The 22,716-nt window shown below is 46.8% G+C and overlaps 1 pseudogene; it reads left to right on the top strand.

The window, feature by feature from the left end:
* Positions 1-22,211: 22,211 nt before the first annotated feature.
* Positions 22,212-22,330, top strand: LOC134896233 (5S ribosomal RNA; annotated as a pseudogene).
* The last annotated feature ends 386 nt before the right edge of the window (positions 22,331-22,716 follow it).

Below are 22,716 nucleotides of genomic sequence, written 5' to 3'. Positions count from 1 at the left end.
TAAGGTAGGAGTTTTTATGTCTGGTTTGTAATCCTGATGACAATGTATCCACATTGAAACGTTGATTTACTATCAAACCGACTTCATTGATTTATTCCACGGAGTGCCGCACCCTGGTCTATATATATATATATATATATATACACACTGGTGGTCACAGCAAAATTCTGCACTGTCCTCCTACTATATACTGCGCACAACTAAAATGCAGCACAGGTATGGATGCATAGTATACTTGACAACACAGAGGTAGAGCAGTGGACTACTGTACTGTACTGCTATATATATATACTGGTGGTCACAGCAAAATTCTGCACTGTCCTCCTACTATATACTGCACACAACTAAAATGCAGCACAGGTATGGATGGATAGTATACTTGACGACGCAGAGGTAGAGCAGTGGACTACTGTACCGTACTGCTATATATATACTGGTGGTCACAGCAAAATTCTGCACTGTCCTCCTACTATATACTGCGCACAACTAAAATGCAACACAGGTATGGATGGATAATATACTTGACGACACAGAGGTAGAGCAGTGGACTACTGTACCGTACTGCTATATATATACTGGTGGTCACAGCAAAATTCTGCACTGTCCTCCTACTATATACTGCGCTCAAGTAAAATGCAGCACAGGTATGGATGGATAATATACTTGACGACACAGAGGTAGAGCAGTGGACTACTGTACCGTACTGCTATATATATATATTGGTGGTCACAGCAAAATTCTGCACTGTCCTCCTACTATATACTGCGCACAACTAAAATGCAGCACAGGTATGGATGGATAGTATACTTGACGACACAGAGGTAGAGCAGTGGACTACTGTACCGTACTGCTATATATACTGGTGGACACAGCAAAATTCTGCACTGTCCTCCTACTATATACTACAATGCAGCACAGATATGGGGCGTTTTTCAGGCAGAGAACGTAGATATTTTCAGCACACTGAGCACAGATATTTGCAGCACACCGAGCACAGATATTTGCAGCACACTGAACACAGAAACTGAGAGAACGCAGCCACATCCTCTCGCTATCATCTCCAAAGCACGAGTGAAAATGGCGGTGACGCGCGGCTCCTTATATAGAATACGAATCTCGCGAGAATCCGACAGTGGGATGATGACGTTTGGGCACGCTCGGGTTAACCAAGCAAGGCGGGAAGATTCGAGTCTGCCTCGGAACCGTGTAAAATGGGTGAAGTTCGGGGGGGGGGGGGGGTGTTCGGATCTATGTCTATGTAGCTGTATATGTGTATCTGTGTAACTGTGTCTCTGTGTAACCTTGTCTATATATGTATGTGTATATAATGTGTCTGTGTATATGTGTGTCTATGTAACTGTATATGTGTATCTGTGTAACTCTATATGTGTCTGTGTAACTGTGTATGTATATCTGTGTAACTCTGTCTATGTGTGTCTGTGTACATACAGTATGTGTCTGTATATATGTTTCTGTATTTATACAGTATGTGTCTGTGTACCTGTATATATGTGTCTGTAACTACAGGTGAAAATCCCAAACGTAGATTGGGTATGCATGTGGGCAGGTGGATCTGGACGGCACAGCAGCACTCTCGGTATAATATGGAGAACACTGCGATGCTCTCTGCAATATATGGTGGGCACTGCAACACTGGCAGTCACAAAATTGCGCTCAGTATTGTCTGGTAGTCACAAAATTGCTCTCAGTATTGTAGGGTAGACACAATACTGCTCTCAGTGTTGTCTAGTAGTCACAAAATTGCTCTAAGTATTGTCTGGTAGTCACAAAATTCCTCTCAGTATTGTAGGGTAGTCCCAAAATTGTTCTCAGTATTGTAGAGTAGTCACACAAAAATTCCTCTCAGTATTGTAGAGTAGTCACAAAATTGTTCTCAGTATTGTCGGGTAGTCAAAAAGATTGCAAATCTTTAAATCCGTTATCGCATGATTGATCATGTGAGCACTTTTTGTATGTCTGTTTTAAGCCTGATGACAGTGCGGACATTAAAGCACTGAAACGTCGCTAAGATATGCTGTTTCCAAGAGTCTGCTTATGAGTTTGGGAGTGCCGCACCTAGGACCTCTGTTACATCACTGTGAGGGCACCTGTTACTAAACGCTGTTGGTGAGAGCCGGACACTTTGTATATATATATATATATATATATATATATTACAAATAGAAATGGATTCTCGTGGGAGCCATTATGCCTTTTGTATGACAATAATTAAAAGTTTTTATTGTACAGAAACAAACGATATTTATCCTAAGCGTTCGTTATTGACACAACCTTCTAAAAATTCATATAAAACAATATTACAATCTTATACATAAATTACAGTTGGATGTGAGGATTTTACAGCCAGATGATCACAGTCAGAACTCGAAATGGATGTATCTCCAACCAGATGTTTGTGATAAGGACTTTGTTAACCAGACGTTGCAAAACCCAACGCGTTTCGTCCGTTAGGACTTCATCAGGGGTTTGGAATCAGTACTTATAGTAGGAGTGATTACCATTGATTAGAAAGGTTTAGAATATCAAATGATTACATCCAATCACATATTCAATTCGATAAATATAATATCTATTTTCAATCAAGAATGGTGGAACCTTATAGTCTACCTCTGTTTATACATGTCACCAAACAGAGAACTTAGGAAAATTTCAAATCCTGAACGAAACTATTCCTTTTTACAGGAACAAGTGCAACCTCACTGAATCCCAACTACATATAAAATATATCATAGGAATATATAGGATATATTTAGAGAATCAGAATTAATATATCATATTGGTTCAGACACAATAATACTAATGATATTTGGATCGAATATTTAAATAATAACAGGAGGAATATCGGGTGCTCCAACGCCAGATTTTATTATTTCATTTCCTTCTATCTCTATATTTTAATATTTAGCTATTTTAGTTAAGTGGGGAGATTACATTTTATGATATTAATAAAAGTTATGTTTTAAAAATTGTCAAACTTATCGACTAAGTGCACCACAGAACTACCCTCCTTTTTTCTCCTTTTGGTAACCTTCAGGTTACTCAGATGGCTGTCTCTGACTCGCAGCCGAGGTCAGTAAACCTGCGTCACTAGACGCAGATGCTGACCTCGGCACTCCCACAAAACGGAAGCGACACGTTTTGTGGAACAGAGCCAGTCGCTGCCAGTATCGGACTGGGGCATGAAGGGCCCACCGGGAGAATGCAGTGGTAGGGGCCCATGTTTAGGGGTGTGGTCAGTCTCCAGAGGGTGTGTGGCCAGCCTCCTAGAGAGGTTTTGGCTAACCATTAGAGAGTGCATGGTCTGGGCCCCTTGATAAATATTTATAGTAAATACTGCTAATAAGTCCATTATAATATAACAGATTAATAATAGGAATGCACTGTAGATAATACACCATAGTCCTGTGCAGTATAAGTTAACATACTGTATGTATAATGTGTAATGCAAGTGCATAGTCTAGAACCTGATCCCTAGTGGAGGAGGTGGTCCCCCAGGTACTGGGGACATAGGGGGTTTCCTCTGTACCCCTGTGAGCCAGTCCAACCCTGGTCGCTGCCCTTTCCCGCCCCAAAAAAACCCTCAGCCTGTCAATCAGCATGCGCAGTGTGCTCAATTTAGAAATGTGCCCCATGGAGCAGGTCACGCTTATGGAAGCTCCTGAAGAGTTTTCTGCATTTATTTTATATGTTTGTTATTTACAGGCAGGGCTGGTTGGCACCAGCCTGCCTGCTTCATGGGACTTAGGGGGGGAAATGGCCCAACCTCTTGAAGGGTTAATGGTACCGTTCCCCGCTGACAGGACACTGAGATCCTGAGGGAACTACTCGCAAGCCCCACCATGGCGAGCGCACATTCCCGCAGCATGACGCCACCCCTAACAGAGCCAGAAGAGTGAAGAGTGGTGAGTACTAAGCTGGCGTCTCGGCTAGCGGGTCAGCAGCCATTATGGCGGCATGAGGGTACGGAGATGCACGGCTTCTAACCGGTGCGGAATGCGTCTCGAGACACAGTACACAGCTGCGTCTCAGTAAACTGTACACAGTACCCACATTGGCAAAAACAGCCTTAAAACAGTTTTCTCTCCATTTTAAGCACCAGCTTACCTCAGCCAGTATATAAAATGCGGGAAGACCGTGCGCCATTGAAGGGGTGGGGCCTTCACTATGAGCGGATCCAGCAGTTCACCAGCGCCATTTTTCCGTGCAGTGGAAGACTCCAGATTACCTCAGCGGTACCAGGGGGTCATAGTAGGGGAAGGGAGGGGGGAAGGGAGCGATTATTAGTGTACTAAGTCCCCTATCAGGGGACTTAGTCTGCTACCCGGCTAAGCTTGGCATTAGCGATAAGGGCGCAGTGGGGGCTGACTCCAAATAACTGTGTCTCCCTGAAGGGCTCTTTGTGGGTTAATTGTTGCTTAACCTTTTCCAGTGTGTGTGTGCTGTCACATTTATATTATGTCAGGCAAAGAGTGTGTTTCTTCTTGTACAATGGAGTGTTCCTCTTCACCAGGGGGCTCACTACTGGGTACTCAAGGCAGTGCACCTTCCCAGAATAGCGGGGCTGAACCGGACTGGGTTAATTCCATTAAGGGAATTATCTCAAAACTATCCCGCAATGAGAAAGAGACACAATACTTAAGACAGACTGTGGATGAGTTTATGAATAGAGACTCAGTCCCAAACCAGCGCCTCAATCCCCTCCCATTTGTCCACAAAAACGATCTCTGGCCCATATCCTGCAGTCTGACTCTGACGGGTCAGACATGGAGGAGGGCAGAATGCGCCTGCTGAATCGTGTCACAGATCCAGCGAGCGATAGTCTGCTTAGAAGCAGGAGCACCCAGCCTGTTGGGTGCATACAGGATAAATAGCGAGTCAATTTTCCTGACTCTAGCCGTCCTGGAAACATAATTTTTCAAGGCCCTGACTACGTCCAGTAACTTGGAATCCTCCAAGTCCCTAGTAGCCGCAGGCACCACAATAGGTTGGTTCAAGTGAAAAGCTGATACCACCTTAGGGAGAAACTGGGGACGAGTCCTCAATTCTGCCCTATCCATATGGAAAATCAGATAAGGACTTTTATATGACAAAGCCGCCAATTCTGATACACGCCTGGCCGAAACCAAGGCCAATAACATAACCACTTTCAACGTGAGATATTTTAGATCCACGGTTTTTAGTGGTTCAAACCAATGTGATTTTAAGAAACTCAACACCACGTTGAGGTGCCACTGGAGGCACAACCGGGGGCTGAATATGCAGCACTCCTTTTACAATGTCTGAACTTCAGGTACTGAAGCTAATTCTTTCTGGAAGAAAATCGACAGAGCCGAGATCTGTATCTTAATGGAGCCTAATTTTAGGCCCATAGACACTCCTGCTTGTAGGAAATGCAGAAATCGACCTAGTTGAAATTCCTCTGTTGGGGCCTTTTTTGGCCTCACACCAAGCAACATATTTCCGCCATATGCGGTGATAATGTTTTGCAGTTACATCTTTCCTGGCTTGAATCAGCGTAGGAATGACTTCCTCCGGAATGCCCTTTTCCTTTAGGATCCGGCGTTCAACCGCCATGCCATCAAAACGTAGCCGCGGTAAGTCTTGGAACAGACAGGGCCCCTGCTGCAGCAGGTCCTGTCTGAGCGGCAGAGGCCATGGGTCCTCTGATATAATTTCTTGAAGTTCTGGGTACCAGGCTCTTCTTGGCCAATCCGGAACCACGAGTATCGTTCTTACTCCTCGCCTTCTTATTATTCTCAGTACCTTTGGTATGAGAGGCAGAGGGGGGAACACATAAACCGACTGGTACACCCACGGTGCTACCAGAGCGTCCACAGCTATCGCCTGAAGGTCCCTTGACCTGGCGCAATATCTTTTATAGCTTTTTGTTGAGGCGGGACTCCTTCATGTCCACCTGTGGCCTTTCCCAATGGTGTACAATCCTTTGGAAGACTTCTGGATGAAGTCCCCACTCTCTCGGGTGGAAGTCGTGTCTGCTGAGAAGATCTGCTTCCCAGTTGTCCACTCCGGGAATGAACACTGCTGACAGTGCTAACACATGAATTTCCGCCCATCGGAGAATCCTTGTGGCTTCTGCCATCGCCATCCTGCTTCTTGTGCCGCCCTGTTGGTTTACATGGGCGACTGCCGTGATGTTGTCTGATTGGATCAGGACCGGCTGGTTTTGAAGCAGAGGCCTTGCCTGACTCAGGGCATTGTAAATGGCCCTCAGTTCCAGAATATTTATGTAGGGAAGTCACCTGACTTGACCAAAGTCCCTGGAAGTTTCTTCCCTGTGTGACTGCCCCCCAGCCTCAAAGGCTGGCATCCATGGTCACTAGGACCTAGTCCTGTATGTCGAACCTGCGGCCCTCTTGAAGATGGGCACTCTGCAGCCACTACAGTAGAGATACCCTGGTCCTTGGAGACAGGGTTATCAGCCGATGCATCTGAAGATGCGACCCGGACCACTTGTCTAACAGGTCCCCCTGAAAAGTTCTTGCATGGAACCTGCCGAATGGGATTGCTTCGTAGGAAGCTATCATTTTTCCCAGGACTCGCGTGCAATGATGCACCGATAACTGTTTTGGCTTAAGGAGGTCTCTGACTAGAGATGACAGCTCCTTGGCTTTCTCCTCCGGGAGAAACACTTATTTCTGGTCTGTGTCCAGAAACATCCCCAGGAACAGTAGACGTGTCGTAGGAACCAGCTGTGACTTTGGACTGTTTAGAATCCAACCGTGCTGTTGTAGCACTTTCCAAAATAGTGCTACCCCGACTAGCAACTGCTCCTTGGACCTCGCCCTTATAAGGAGATTGTCCAAGTACGGGATAATTAAAAACTCCCCTTTTTCGAAGGAGTATCATCATTCCGGCCATTACCTTGGTAACACCCTCGGTGCCATGTACAGTCCAAACGGCAGAGTCTGGACTTGGTAATGGTAATCCTGTACCATAAATCTGAGGTACTCCTGGCGAGGATAGTAAATGGGGACATGCAGGTAAGCATCCTTGATGTCCCGGGATACCATGTAATCCCCCTCGTCCAGGCTTGCAATAACCGCCCTGAGCGATTCCATCTTGAACTTGAATTTTTTTATGTATGTGTTCAAGGATTTTAATATAAAAAAGGGTCACACCGAACCATGCGGTTTCGGTACCCCAAACCGTGTGGAATAGTAACCCCGTCCTTGTTGAAGTAGGGGCACCTTAAGTATTACCTGCTGGGAATACAGCTTATTAATTGCCTCTAGCACAGCCTCCCTGCCTGAGGGAGTTGTCGGCAAGGCATATTTGAGGAAACGGCAGGGGGAAGACATCTCGAATTCTAGCTTGTACCCCTGAAATACTACTTGAATGAAACAGGGATCCACCTGTGAGCGAGCCCACTGATCGCTGAAATTTTTGAGACGGCCCCCACCGTACCTGGCTACACCTGTGGAGCCCCCGCGTCATGCTGTGGACTCAGAGGAAGCGAGAGAAGAATTATGATTCTGGGAACAGGCTGACTGGTGCAGCTTTTTCCCTCTTCCCTTGTCTCTGTACAGAAAGGAAGCGCCTTTGACCCGCTTGCTTTTCTGAAGCCGAAAGGACTGTACCTGATAATACAGTGCTTTCTTAGTCTGTGAGGAAAACTGAGGTAAAAATATTTCTTCCCAGCTGTTGCTGCGGATACGAGGTCCCAGAGACCATCCCCAAATAATTCCTCACCCTTATAAGGCAGAATCTCTATGCGCCTTTTAAAGTCAGCATCACCTGTCCAGTGACAGGTCTCTAATACCCTCCTGACAGAATGGACATTACATTCATTTTGGATGCCAGCCGGCAAAATATCCCTCTGTGCATCCCTCATATATAAGACGACGTCTTTAATATGTTCTCATGTTAGCAAACTAGTATGTTTGACAGGGTCACCGACCACGCTGCAGCAGCACGCTCTGCAGGTTTCAGTCTAGTACCTGAGTGTGTAAATACAGACTTCAGGATAGCCTCCTGCTTTTTATCAACAGGTACCTTCAAAGTGTCCGTTCCTAAAACGGCAGTGCCACCTATTTTGACAACCGTGTGAGCGCCTTATCCACCCTAGGGGATATCTCCCAGCGTAACTTATCCTCAGGCGGGAAAAGGTACGCCATCAGTAACCTTTTAGAAATTACCAGTTTCTTATCAGGGGGAACCCACGCTTTTCACACCCTTCATTCATTCAACTGATGGGGGAACAAAACACTGCCTGCTTTTTCTCCCCAAACATAAAAACCCATTTTTAGAGGTTAATGTCAGAAATGTGTAACACATTTTTTATTGCCGGGATCAAGTCACGGATGTTCCTAGTGGATTGTGTATATGTCTCAACCTTGTCGACACTGGAGTCAGACTCCGTGTCGACATCTGTGTCTGCCATCTGAATGAGCGGGCGTTTTTGAGCCCCTGATGGCCTTTGAGACGCCTGGGCAGGCGCGGGCTGAGAAGCCGGCTGTCCCACAGCTGTTACGTCATCCACCCTTTTATGTAAGGAGTTGACACTGTCGGTTAATACCTTTCACCTAACCATCCACTCTGGTGTCGGCCCCACAGGGGGCGACATCACATTTATCGGCATCTGCTCCGTCACTATATAAGCCTCCTCCTCAAACATGTCGACACAGCCGTACCGACACACCGCACACACACAGGGAATGCTCTGACTGAGGACAGGACCCCATAAAGCCCTTTGGGGAGACAGAGAGAGAGTATGCCAGCACACACCAGAGCGCTATATAATGTGGGGATTAACACTATAACTGAGTGAATTTTCCCCCATAGCTGCTTGTATATACAATATTGCGCCTAAATTTAGTGCCCCCCCTCTCTTTTTAACCCTTTGAGCCTGAAAACTACAGGGGAGAGCCTGGGGAGCTTTCTTCCAGCTGCACTGTGAAGAGAAAATGGCGCCAGTGTGTCTGAGGGAGATAGCTCCGCCCCTTTTCCGCGGCCTATTCTCCCGCTTTTTTCTGGATTCTGGCAGGGGTATTTACCACATATATAGCCTCTGGGGCTATATATTGTGGTATTTTTGCCAGCCAAGGTGTTTTTATTGCTGCTCAGGGCGCCCCCCCCAAGCGCCCTGCACCCTCAGTGACCGGAGTGTGAAGTGTGTATGAGGAGCAATGGCGCACAGCTGCAGTGCTGTGCGCTACCTTGGTGAAGACTGATGTCTTCTGCCGCCGCTTTTCCGGACCTCTTCTTGCTTCTGGCTCTGTAAGGGGGACGGCGGCGCGGCTCCGGGACCGAACACCAAGGACTGGGCCTGCGGTCGATCCCTCTGGAGCTAATGGTGTCCAGTAGCCTAAGAAGCCCAATCCGGCTGCAAGCAGGCGAGTTCGCTTCTTCTCCCCTTAGTCCCTCGCTGCAGTGAGCCTGTTGCCAGCAGGTCTCACTGAAAATAAAAAACCTAAATCTATACTTTCTTTCTAAGGGCTCAGGAGAGCCCCTAGTGTGCATCCAACCTCAGCCGGGCACAAGATCTAACTGAGGCTTGGAGGAGGGTCATAGTGGGAGGAGCCAGTGCACACCAGGTAGTCATAAATCTTTCTAGAGTGCCCAGCCTCCTTCGGAGCCCGCTATTCCCCATGGTCCTTTCGGAGTTCCCAGCATCCACTAGGACGTCAGAGAAAGGTTGCTCTCATCTTTTCGCATCAGTCTCTATGCTATCACGATAAATTGTATTGCCTGTCCCTGGTGCAGCTTCCCTAAAAGATACGTCTGACCGTAAAATTGAGACTGCACTCAAGTCATTGTACACAGCTGCTGGGGTGGCCCAGAGACCCACTATTGCATATGCGTGGATCACAAAAGCAATTGCTATATGGCTAGGTAACCTAATTGAGGGGGTTAGATTCCTTGTCTAGGGGGATGTTATTTTACATCTGCAGCATGGGGGTCATTGCGAGTTGATCGCTTGCTAGCAACTTTTTGCAGCGCTGAGATCAGGTCAAAACTCATCAAAACTGCGTATGCACCGCAATGCGCAGGCACGTCGTACAGGTACAAAGTGGATCGGTGCTGGGTGATGGATTTAACGAATAATCCATTCGCACAGACGATCACAAGGAGATTGACAGCAAGAGGGCATTTGTGGGTATCAACTGACCGTTTTCAGGGAGTGTTTGGAAAAACGCAGGCGTGTCCAAGCGTTTGCAGGGCGGGTGTCTGACGTCAATTCCGGGACCAGACAGGCAGAAGTGATCGTAGCGGCGGAGTAAGTTCAGACCTACTCAGAAACTGCACAAAACTTTTTTGTAACGCTCGGCTGCACAAGCGTTCGCACACTTGCAAAGCTAAAATACACTCCCCCATAGGCAGCGATTATCTGATCGCAGCGCTGCAAAAAGTTGCTAGTGAGCGATCAACTCGGAATGACCCCTATATACTGGACTCTGCGAACTTTATAGTGGAAACCATAAAAGACATTGGTTTGCTTAATGAACGCACTACTGCTATGGCAGTGTCAGCACGCAGGGGCTCATGGCTACGCCAGTGGACTGCTGATGTGGACTCCAGGAGAGGCGTGGAAGGCCTACCATTCACCGGAGAGGCCTTGTTTGGAGACGAACTAGACAAATTGATCTCCAGAGCTACTGCGGGTAAGTCTACTTATCTTCCTCCCGCAGCTCCCCCGGCCAGGAAAGCTTATTCAGCTTCAAATTTACAGTCCTTTCGGACAGCTAAGTTTAAGGGAAAATCCAGAGGTGCTTCTACGGCCTCCAGAAGCGCAAGAGGTAAACCACGCAAACCAGCAACTAAAGGGTGCTCAGGAACAGAACTCAGGCTCTGCTTCCGCAAAGCCTTCAGCAGGACGGTGGACCGCGATGCCTGGAGGACTGTCACGTGGGACGGGAGCCCGACTAAAATTGTTCAGTCACATCTGGTCAAGTTTGTGCTGGGATCCCTGGATCATAGATCTTATTTCCCAGGACTACATACTGGAGTTCCAAGAGCTCCCACCTCACAGATTCTTCAAATCAGGCTTACCAGCTTCACAAGAGGCAAGTATAACTTTACAGCAGGACATCCAAAAACTGGTACTGACTCAAGTCATTTTTCCAGTTCTACCTCATCTGCACAACAATGGGTACTATTCTAACTTGTTTGTAGTATCGAAACCGGACGGTTCGGTACGACCGATTCTGAACCTCAAGTCCTTGAACTCGTTATTAAGAGTGTTCAAGTTCAAGATGGAGTCTCTGGGAGCGGGGATCTCTGGTCTCGAAGAAGGGGAATTTCTAGTGTCTCTGGATATCAAGGATGCATACCTTCACATTCCGATCTGGCCGCCTCATCAGGCTTATCTACGGTTTGCACAGCAGGACTGTCACTACCAGTTCCAGGCCCTGCCATTTGGTTTCTCCACGGCACCGAGGGTGTTCACCAAAGTGATGAGGTGAGATTTCTCACCTTGTCGAGGGTCGGAGGTTCGGAATTCAGGACTGGATCCTGTTAACCATGGATGCAAGCCACAGAGGTTGGGGAGCAGTCACCCAGGGGGTGTAGTTTCAAGGAAGATGGTAAAGTCAGGAAGTCATCCTTCCAATCAACATTCTGGAACTCAGGGCCATATACAATGCCCTTCTGCAGGCCTCTTATCTTCTTCACGATCGGGCCATTCAGGTCCAGTTGGACAATGTGACGGCAGTGACGTATATAAACTGACAGGGCAGAACGAAAAGCAGAGCAGCAATGTCAGAGGTGTCAAAAATTCTCCTCTGGGCAGAAAAAAACGCTGTGGCATTGTCAGCGGTCTTCATTCCGGGAGTAGACAACTGGGAAGCAGACTTCCTCAGCAGACACGACCTGCACCCAGGGGAGTGGGGCCTTCAGCCGGAAGTGTTCAGGTGCGTGACACGTCGGTGGGGATATCCACAGATCAACATGATGGCCTCTCGTCTCAACAAGAAGCTCAAGCGGTATTGTTCCAGGTCGAGAGACCCACAGGCAGTGGCGGTAGACACTCTGATTACTCCATGGGTCTATCAGATGGTGTACGTGTTTCCTCCACTTCCTCTGATCCCAAGAATTCTCAAAAGAAAGGGGAAAAGGTTCAAGCAATACTCATTGCTCTGAACTGGCCAAGAAGGGCCTGGTACACGGACCTTCTGGAGATGCTCCTCGAAGATCCGTGGACTATACCTCTTCGCAAGGATCTTCTGCAACAGGGCCCATTCGTCTATCAGGACTTACCGCGCTACATTTGATGGCATGGAAGTTGAACGGCTGATTCTAGCCAGAAGAGGGATCCCTAAAAAAGTTATCCTATGATCCAAGATAGGAAGGTGTTAGCGTCTAAATATTACTAGTGATGAGCGGATTCGGTTTTACTCGGTTTTACTCGGTTCTCAAAACCGAATCTTATTGGCTCACTGATGTCACGTGTTTTGGATAGCCAATAAGATTCGGTTTTGAGAACCGAGTAAAACCGAGTAAAACCGAATCCGCTCATCACTAAATATTACCACTGTATTTGGAAGAAATACGTCTCTTAGTGTGAGAGCAGAAATTATTCTGCTGTGGAATTTCACCTGGGACATTTCCTGCTTTTTCTGCAGGCTGGTGTGGATGTGGGCCTACGTCTGGGCTCCGTAAAAGTCCAGATTTCGTCCTTGTCCATTTTCTTTCAAAAACAATTGGCTTCTCTTCCTGAGGTCCAGACGTTTTTGAAAGGTGTTCTGCACATCCAACCTTCCTTTGTGCCTCCCATGGCACCTTGGGATCTCAATTTGGTGCTGCAGTTCCTCCAATCGGACTGGTTTTAACCATTACAGGATGTGGATGTAAAATATCTTACGTGGATGACCGTCACACTGTTGGCCTTGGCTTCAGCAAGACGTGTGTCGGAGCTGGGGGCTTTGTCTCACAAGAGACCCTATTTAATTTTCCATGAGGACAGAGCTGAACTCAGAACTCGCTAGCAATTTCTTCCTAAAGTGGTGTCTGCATTTCACATCAGCCAACCTATTGTGGTTCCGGTTATCACCAACACTTCCACTACTTCAAAGTCTTTGTGAGGGCTTTGAAGGTATACGTAAAGAGGACAGCTCGTCACAGGAAATCCGACTTGCAGTTCGTTCTATATGATCCCAATAAAATTGAGTGTCCTGTTTCAAAGCAGACAATTGCACGCTGGATCAGGCTCACTATCCAGCATGCTTACTCCACGGCAGGATTGCCGGTTCGAAAATCTGTACCGGCCCACTCTACTAGGTCGGTGGGTTCGTCTTGGGCGGCTGCCCGGGGTGTCTCTGCTTTATAGCTCTGCCGAGCGGCTACTTTATCTGGTTTGAACACGTTTGCTAAGTTCTACAAGATCGATACTTTGGCCTCTGAGGAATTTCAGTTTGGTCAATCCATTCTGCAGGAACCTCAGTACTCTCCCACCGGGCACAGGCTCATCGGGCACAGTTTCCTAGACTGAGTCTGGTAGGAGGGGCATAGAGGGATGAGCCAGCCCACACTATCAAATTCTCAAAGTGGCCATGGCTCCTAGTGGACCCGTCTATACCCCATGGTACTAAATGGAACCCCAATATCCTCTACGACTACGAGAAAAGGATTTACCAGTAGGTAATTCAAATCCTATTATTGAAACTATAGTCCACAGCAATTTACAGGGAATATATCAATTATTTACATCCGTGTCTGCCCCAGTGGAGCTTAGAATCTATGGGGTCTATGCCTCTGACTAGGGATGGCCATCGACCATCGATGATTCATAATCATTAATAGTTTAAGGCCTATGTCGAATGGTTTTGCCATCGATGGGAGGGAACCAGATGGTTTCCCTCGATCAATGGCTTAGCCCAAACATAGATTTTATTTTTTTTACAAGATGCCGGGACATGGATAATAGCTCCGCCCCTGACACCCATGAAGCCCTGCTCCTTGGCTGTGTTTGGCCCGCGGGTCATTCACAGAGTTAACAGGGATGACCATCGATGAGTGAATCCATCAATGGTCTCCCATAGCATAGTCAGGGACTATCAATAGCCACTCACAGTTTTGCCATCGTTGGCAAACACACCAATGGCCATCCCTACCTCTGACTAATCCTTGGAGAGAGATAAAGTGGATGGAGATAAAGTACCCACCGATCAGCTCCTAACTGCCATGTTACAGGCTGTGTTTGAAATTCCCTACAAATTGGACACACATACACACTAGAGTAATTTTTTTGTTTTCAGCAGCAAATTAACATACAAGTATGTGTTTGGACTGTGTGAGGAGTGCCTGGAGGAAACCCACAAAACACTAGGAGCACATTCAAACTCCACACAGATTGTGACTTGATCTCATTACCTCAGTGCTTTAAAGCACTGATGCTAACCACTATGCAAACAGTGCTGGCCATCAGTAGTAACTGAAGCAGGATAGCAGGGCATGAGACATTCAAGAAGGGGGCATGTTCAAATATCATGGCTGCATGGCGACATCATACCTCCCAACATGACCCTCTCCAGGAGGGACACCATGCTCTGCTTCTGGACTTTTTTCTTCATTTATGATTGCCAGCATCTGTTTTGAACAGGTGAATGGATAAGAAAGGTGTTTCAGCACAGGTGATGGCAATCATAAATTAAGAGGGAAGTCCAGGAGCAGAGCATACTGTCCCTCCTGGAGAGGGTCATGTTGGGAGGTATGTGGCAATGGCATGTCCAGCATTTCTGAAGTGGAGCTGTGCTGACCACCCCTACCCCTATATTGAGTGCACAGCAATGCCCTCAAATAGGGACATCCGACCGAAATCGTGACAGTTGGGCAAGATGCAGTGTTATCTGTTTATCCACTATGTCAACCCCAGCTCTGCTTGCTTTTCTAAACATATATAATGAATCCTTATATCAGATTCAATGCATTGTTTTAGTGCAGTGGTTCTCAAACTCGGTCCTCAGGACCCCACACAGTGCATGTTTTGCAGGTAACCCAGCAAGTGCACAGGTGTATACTATTAATTACTCACTGACACATTTTATACGGTCCACAGGTGGAGCTAATTATTTCACTTGCGATTCTGTGAGGAGACCTGCAAAACATGCACTGTGTGGGTCCTGAGGACCGAGTTTGAGAACCTGTGTTTTAGTGTATCCAATTGCATACCATACCTCCCAACATAACCATCTCCAGGAGGGACAAAATGCTCTGCTTCTGGACTTTTCTCTTAATTTATGATTGTCAGCACCTGTATTGAACAGGTTACTGGATAAGAAAGGTGTTTCACCACAGGTGATGGCAATCATAGAGTGAGAGGGAAGTCCAGGAGCAGAACATTCTGTCCTTCCTGGAGAGGGTCATGTTGGGAGGTATGGAATTGTTTATTATTTATAGAGAGCTAAGGAATAGGTTGATGTATTTAAACTAAAGCATAAAAAAACACTATTATTCCTGTGTGAATCAGTAAATCTTGGAATTTGTAACACTACCCCCAGACTTGTCTATGCAATTATAAATGTTTTATTTGTGTGTGTTATATATATATATATATATATATATATATATATACATATCCATACACATCCAAAAGAGGACAATAAGGCACTCCAGAGGCTTTTATGAAAAAAAGTGTAATGTTGAAAGCGACGTTTCGGGGCTGTGCCCCTTCCTCAAAGCATACCAACAAAACTAAAGCCTCTTGAGTGCCTTATTGTCCTCTTTTGGATGTGTATACTGTCTCTTGGATTATGGCACCGGGGCATGCTGCTTATCTTATTCTGAGTGCCGGCTGAACTGCATCTGTATATATATATATATATATATATATTAGATAGAAACGATCCCTTGACAAGGGAGATGCACTCTCCTAAGGAAGTCAGTCCAATCCACATTAAGTCATCTTTAATGTTCAGTATAATAGCTCAGCATGTCAATGTTTCGATTCCAATGTAGAATCTTTGGCAAGACGAGCACAATAGTAACATCCGAATGTATATACACACTAAAAACAAAACAAACATGCAGAATTGACAATGATGGACACTGACTCACGGGCCCATATATGGATAAATGTGGATCACCTCTAAGTGAATACTGCTGTAGTGTAAATACAACAATGTGTCAGAAAGACCAAGGAAAAGGCAAGCTCAGAGGTAATGAGTATCTTTATACCAAACTTGATTTGTTTTGTTTCTCTGACGTCCTAGTGGATGCTGGGTACTCCGTAAGGACCATGGGGTATAGACGGGCTCCGCAGGAGACTGGGCACTCTTAAAAGAAAGATTAGGTACTTTATCTGGTGTGCACTGGCTCCTCCCTCTATGCCCCTCCTCCAGACCTTAGTTAGTATCTGTGCCCGGCCAGAGCTGGATGCACCCTAGGGGCTCTCCTGAGCTTCCTAGAAAAGAAAGTATTTGTTAGGTTTTTTATTTTCAGTGAGATCTGCTGGCAACAGACTCACTGCTACGTGGGACTGAGGGGAGAGAAGCGAACCTACCTGCTTGCAGCTAGCTTGGGCTTCTAAGGCTACTGGACACCATTAGCTCCAGCGGGATCGAACACAGGCCCAGTCCTCGGTCGTCCGGACCCGGTGCCGCGCCGCCGTCCCCCTTGCAGAGCCAGAAGAACGAAGAGAAGTTGAAAATCGGCGGCTGAAGACTCCGGTCTTCATTAAGGTAGCGCACAGCACTGCAGCTGTGCGCCATTGCTCCCTTAGCACACCACACACTCCGGTCACTGATGGGTGCAGGGCGCTGGGGGGGGGGGGGGGGCGCCCTGGGCAGCAATTAGATTACCTTACTTGGTGAAAAGCACATAATACAGTCTGATAAACTGTATATGTGCATTAACCCCCGCCATTAAAGTACATAAAAGGACAGAAGCCCGCCGCTGAGGGGGCCGGGCCTTCTTCCTCAGCACACCGGCCCCATTTTCTCTTCACAGCTCAGCTGGAAGGAAGCTCCCCAGGCTCTCCCCTGCAGTATCCTGGTACACAAAGGGTAAAAAAGAGAGGGGGGGGGGCACATAAATTTAGCCGCAAAACTGTGTATATAAGCTGCTATAGGGGAAAAATCACTCAGTATAGTGTACATCCCTGTATTATATAGCGCTGTGGTGTGTGCTGGCATACTCTCTCTCTGTCTCTCCAAAGGGCCTGGTGGGGGAACTGTCTTCAAATAGAGCATCCCCTGTGTGTGTGGTGTGTCGGTACGCGTGTGTCGACATGTCTGAGGTAAAAGGCTCCTCTAAGGAGGTGATAGAGCGGATATGTGTGTGAGAGGGTGTCTCCGTCGACAACGCCGACACCTGTTTGGATATGTGTAAGTGCTGAGGTAAAATTATTGCACAAAAGGTTAGGGAACAGAAAGGAAATCTACCCTGGTCTGTCCCTATGTCACAGAGTCCTTCAGAGTCTCTCTATGTTCACTATCCAAAATAACAAAGTATCGACACGGAGTTTAACTCCACTGTCGACTACGATAATGCAAAGTTACAGCCAAGAGGGCTAAAAGATATTCAATATATGATTATTGGAATAAAAGATGATTTGCATATCACTGATGACTCATCTGTCCCTGACACGAGAGTACACATGTTAAGGGGAAGAATGCTGAGGTAAATTTCCCTCCTCTCATGAGGAAAAAGAGCGGGAATCTCCAGACAAGAGACGGCAGCTTCCCACAAGAGAATTCTCAGGCTGTATCCTTTCCCCACTAGGGCCAGGATGTGTTGAGAATCTTCCCCTTGGGTGTCCTGTTTGCACTAGCTATTCTCAGGGATCCTGCAGATAGTGTGCACATTCTAGTATACTACCCAGACCGGCGATTGTGTCGGCATGGGTTTATAGCGCTGTGGCAGCGTGGACAGGTACCTTATCAGCAGAGATTGAGACCCTAGTATGCATATAAATATTTTAAGATGCTGTCTTAAGTGATAGATATATAATTATAAAGCATGCCCAAAGGGACATGAGTATACTGGGTCTTAGAGACAAAAGCTATGTCGATTTCTGCTTGACGTGTCCTGTAGAATATAAATTGGACAGATGATGCCGACTTAAGAGGCATATGGAAGGCTGAGGATTGTGTGGAGAAAGGTTCTCGGGCCTGGTCTCCAAAGCTATAGCTGGTAATTCTGATATTTTGCCTTATATTCCTGCACAGCCTAGGAAAGCACAACATTATTAAATGCAGCTTTTCGAATAAAGAAACAAGAAAGTCTGAGGTGCGTCCTTTCTTGTCAGAGCCGGGGGCAGAGGAAAGAAGCTGTACAACACAGCTAGTCCCCAGGAACAGAAGTCCTCCCCGGCCTCTACAAAAATCCACCACATGTCGCTGGGGCTCCACAGGCGGAGCTAGGCCCGGTGGGGACACGCCTTCGTAAGTTCAGCCACAAGTGGGTTCACTCCCTGTTAGATCCCTGGGCAATAGAAATTGTATCGCACGGATACAGGCTGGACTGTGAGAAGATGCCCCCTCACCTAGGACCCGGCGGGCTTCCCCCCAAGAGAGGGAGCCAGTGTTAACTGCAATTCGTAAATTGTATCTTTAACAGGTGGTGGTCAAGGGTCCCCTTCTTCAACAAGAGGGTGTTATTATTCGACCATGTTATAATCCCGAAACCAGACGGTTCGGTTAGACCCATATTGTATTAAAATCCCTGAACATATACCTGAAAAGGTTCAGGTTCAAGATGGAATCGCTAAGAGCGGTCATTGCAAGCCTGAAATGAATCGGGACATAAGGGATGCATACCTTCGTGTCCCCATTTATCCACCTCATCAGGCGTACCTCAGAATTGCGGTACGGGATTATCTTTAACAAGTTCACCAAGGTAATGGCGGATATGATGGTGCTCCTGCGGAAGCAAGGTGTCACTATTATCACATACTTGGATGATCTCCTCATAGAAGCAAGATCAAGAGAGCGGTTGCTGGACAGCGTATCACCTTCTCTGGAAGTGAAACGGCAACACGACTGGATTCTATATACTCCGAAGTCGCAGTTGGTTCCTACAGCTCATCTGCCTCGCCTAGGCATGATCCTAGACACAGACCAGAAGAGGGTTTATCTCCCGATAGACAGAGCTCAGGAGCTCATGACACTGGTCAGGAATCCATTTAAAACCAAAACAGGTGTCAGTGCATCACTGCACTCGAGTCCTGGGAAGGATGATGGCATCATATGAGGCCATACCCTTCGGCTGGTTCCATGCAAGGACAATGGAACTTACTGGACAAGTGGTCCGGATCACATCTTCAGATGCATCGGTTAATCACCCTATCCCCCAGGGCCAGGGTGTCTCTCCTGTGGTGGCTACGGAGTGCTCACCTTCTCGAGGGCCGCAGATTCGGCATTCAGGACTGGGTCCTGGTGACCACGGATGCAAGCCTCCGAGGGTGGGGGGCAGTTACACAGGGAAGAAAATTCCAAGGTTTGTAGTCAAGCCAACAGACTTGCCTTCACATCAATATCCTGGAACTAAGGGCCATATACAACGCCCTAAGTCAAGCGGAGTTCCTGCTTCGCGACCAACCGGTTCTGATCCAGTCAGACCGCAGGGGCTCATGTAAACCGCCAGGGCGGCACAAGGAGCAGGGTGGCGAGGGTAGAAGCCACCAGAATTCTTCGCTGGGCGTAGAATCAAGTAAGCGCACTGTCAGCAGTGTTCATTCCGGGAGTGGACACGACCTCCACCCGGGAAAGTGGTGACTTCATCAGGAAGTCTTCACGCAGTTTTGCAAATTGATGGAAACTGCCTCAGGTGGACTACATGGCGTCCCACCTCAATAAAAAGATAAAAAAGGTTTTACGCTGGGTCAAGGGACTCTCAGGCGATAGCTGTGGTCGCACTAGTAACACCGTGGGTGTTCCAGTCGGTCTATATATTCCCTCCTCTTCCTCTCAGACCCAAGGGCTGAGAATTGTAATAAACGGAGGAGTGTGAACAATATTCTTTGCTCCGGATTGGCCAAGAAGGACTCGGTACCCGGAACTGCAGGAAATGCTCTTAGAGGACCCATGGCCTCTGCCTCTCAGTCAGGACATGTTGCAACAGGGACCCTGTCTGATCCAAGACTTACCGCGGCTGCGTTGGACGGCATGGCGGTTGAACGCCGGATCCTAGCGGAAAAGGGCATTCCGGATGCAGTTATTCCTACGCTGATAAAGGCTAGGAAAGACGTGACAGCAAGACTTTTTCACTGTATATGGCGAAAATAGGTTGCTTGGTGTGTGGCCGGGAAGGCCCTACAGAGGAATTCCGGGGGGGTCGATTCCTGCACTTCCTACAGTCAGGAGTGACTATGGGCCTAAAATTAGGATCCATAAAGGCCAAGATTTCGGCCCTATCCCTTTTTCTCTCAAAAAGAACTGGCTTCACTGCCTGAAGTTCGGACGTTGTTACAGGGGTGCTGCATATTCAGCCCCTTTTGTGCCTCCAGTGGCACCTTGGGATCTTAACGTGTGTTGGATTCCTAAAATCCCACTGGTTTGAGCCACTTAAGACCGTGGAGCTAAAATATCTCACGTGGAAAGTGGTCATGCTTTTGGCCTTAGCTTGGACTAGGCGTGTGTCAGAATTGGCGGCTTTGTCATGTAAAAGCCCATATCTGATCTTCCTTATGGAAAGGGCAGAATGGAGGACTCGTCCCCAATTTCTCCCTAAGGTGGTATAATCGTTTCATTTGAACCAACCTATTGTGGTGCCTGCGGCTACTAGAGACTTGGAGGATTCCAAGTTGCTGGACGTAGTCCGGGCCCTGAAACTTTATGTTTCCAGGACGGCTAGAGTCAGAAAAACTGACTCGCTATTTATCCTGCATGTACCCAACAAGCTGGGTGCTCCTGCTTCAAAGCAGACTATTGCTCGCTGGATCTGTAGCACGATTCAGCTTGCACATTCTGCGGCTGGACTGCCGCATCCTAAATTAGTAAAAGCCCATTCCACGAGGAAGGTGGGCTCTTCTTGGGCGGCTGCCCGAGGGGTCTCGGCTTTACAACTTTGCCGAGCTGCTACTTGGTCGGGTTCAAACACTTTTGCAAAATTCTACAAGTTTGATACCCTGGCTGAGGAGGACCTTGAGTTTGCTCATTCGGTGCTGCAGAGTCATCCGCACTCTCCCGCCCGTTTGGGAGCTTTGGTATAATCCCCATGGTCCTTACGGAGTACCCAGCATCCACTAGGACGTCAGAGAAAATAAGAATTTACTCACCGGTAATTCTATTTCTCGTAGTCCGTAGTGGATGCTGGGAGCCCGTCCCAAGTGCGGACTCTCTGCAATACATGTATATAGTTATTGCTTAACTAAAGGGTTATTGTATGAGCCATCTGTTGAGAGAGGCTCAGTTATTGTTCATACTGTTAACTGGGTATAGTTATCACGAGTTGTACGGTGTGATTGGTGTGGCTGGTATGAGTCTTACCCTGGATTCCAAATCCTTTCCTAGTAATGTCAGCTCTTCCGGGCACAGTTTCCCTAACTGAGGTCTGGAGGAGGGGCATAGAGGGAGGCGCCAGTGCACACCAGATATAGTACCTAATCTTTCTTTTAAGAGTGCCCAGTCTCCTGCGGAGCCCGTCTATACCCCATGGTCCTTACGGAGTACCCAGCATCCACTACGGACTACGAGAAATAGAATTACCGGTGAGTAAATTCTTATTTTTTAGTGTGTATATACATTCGGATGTTACTATTGTGCTCGTCTTGACAAAGATTCTACATTGGAATCGAAACATTGACATGCTGAGCTATTATACTGAACATTAAAGACGACTTTATGTGGATTGGACTGACTTCCTTAGGAGAGTGCATCTCCCTTGTCAAGGGATCGTTTCTCTATTTGTGGACTAATTGTTTCAATGTATCCTCCATTGGGTGCACCCCGCTGGTGATATTAAGCAGATGAGAGTGCGGGCTTATTTGTGTGTATATATATATACTCTCACTCCGCTTGATTATCACCACTTTGGTGGGGCACATCTGATCTAATGTTAATAACTCGCAATGTCTTTCACATGTCTATGAGCTCACCAGAGATTATCAGTGGAGGGATAGGCACCACTTTACTTATTACTCACCATCATGAGTCAATTTTACAACCTTTACTTCGAGCCCTCACATCTCCCACCTTGCCAGTTCCTTTGAGTCACCCCTCCATATTCCTATGAATACTGGACAAATATTAACATCATATGAACTGAGAGGACTATGTTTCCAACCTAGCCATAAATATTACAACCATACCTCCTTGGGGACGCCCAACACCGTCCGATCTTGGAAGTTAAGCAAGGATGGGCCCGGTCAGTACAAGGATGGGAGACCTCCTTGGGATACCGGGTGTTGTAATCATATAGGCAAAACAGGGGAAACTTCTGACAAACTCTCAGTGGACTACATACATATATGATTTTATTTGTTCCTTAGTACTTATTGACCTATTTTCACTGTCGGTAGCTATAACGTCATTACCCCTTCATTCACACCAGCATTCTACCTGGTTCCCTAAGGACTTACTACAGTTGCCAGTCCCATATCCCTCCCCTTGCCTTCCATTCACTCATATCCTAATTTCCTATCGTATATTTCACTTGAGCATTATATTTATATACATTTTTCATCTTTATTTTTATTTTTATGTTTATTTTTATTTTTATTTTTACATACTTGTATTTACATTTTTTCATTTTTTTCACATTTTTTTCATCATTTTTTCATTTTTTTCTATTTTATTTTTT

This window comes from Pseudophryne corroboree, chromosome 3 (assembly GCF_028390025.1).
Source record: "Pseudophryne corroboree isolate aPseCor3 chromosome 3, aPseCor3.hap2, whole genome shotgun sequence".
Lineage (NCBI taxonomy): Eukaryota > Metazoa > Chordata > Amphibia > Anura > Myobatrachidae > Pseudophryne > Pseudophryne corroboree.
This window is presented reverse-complemented; position numbering and strand designations above follow the sequence as displayed.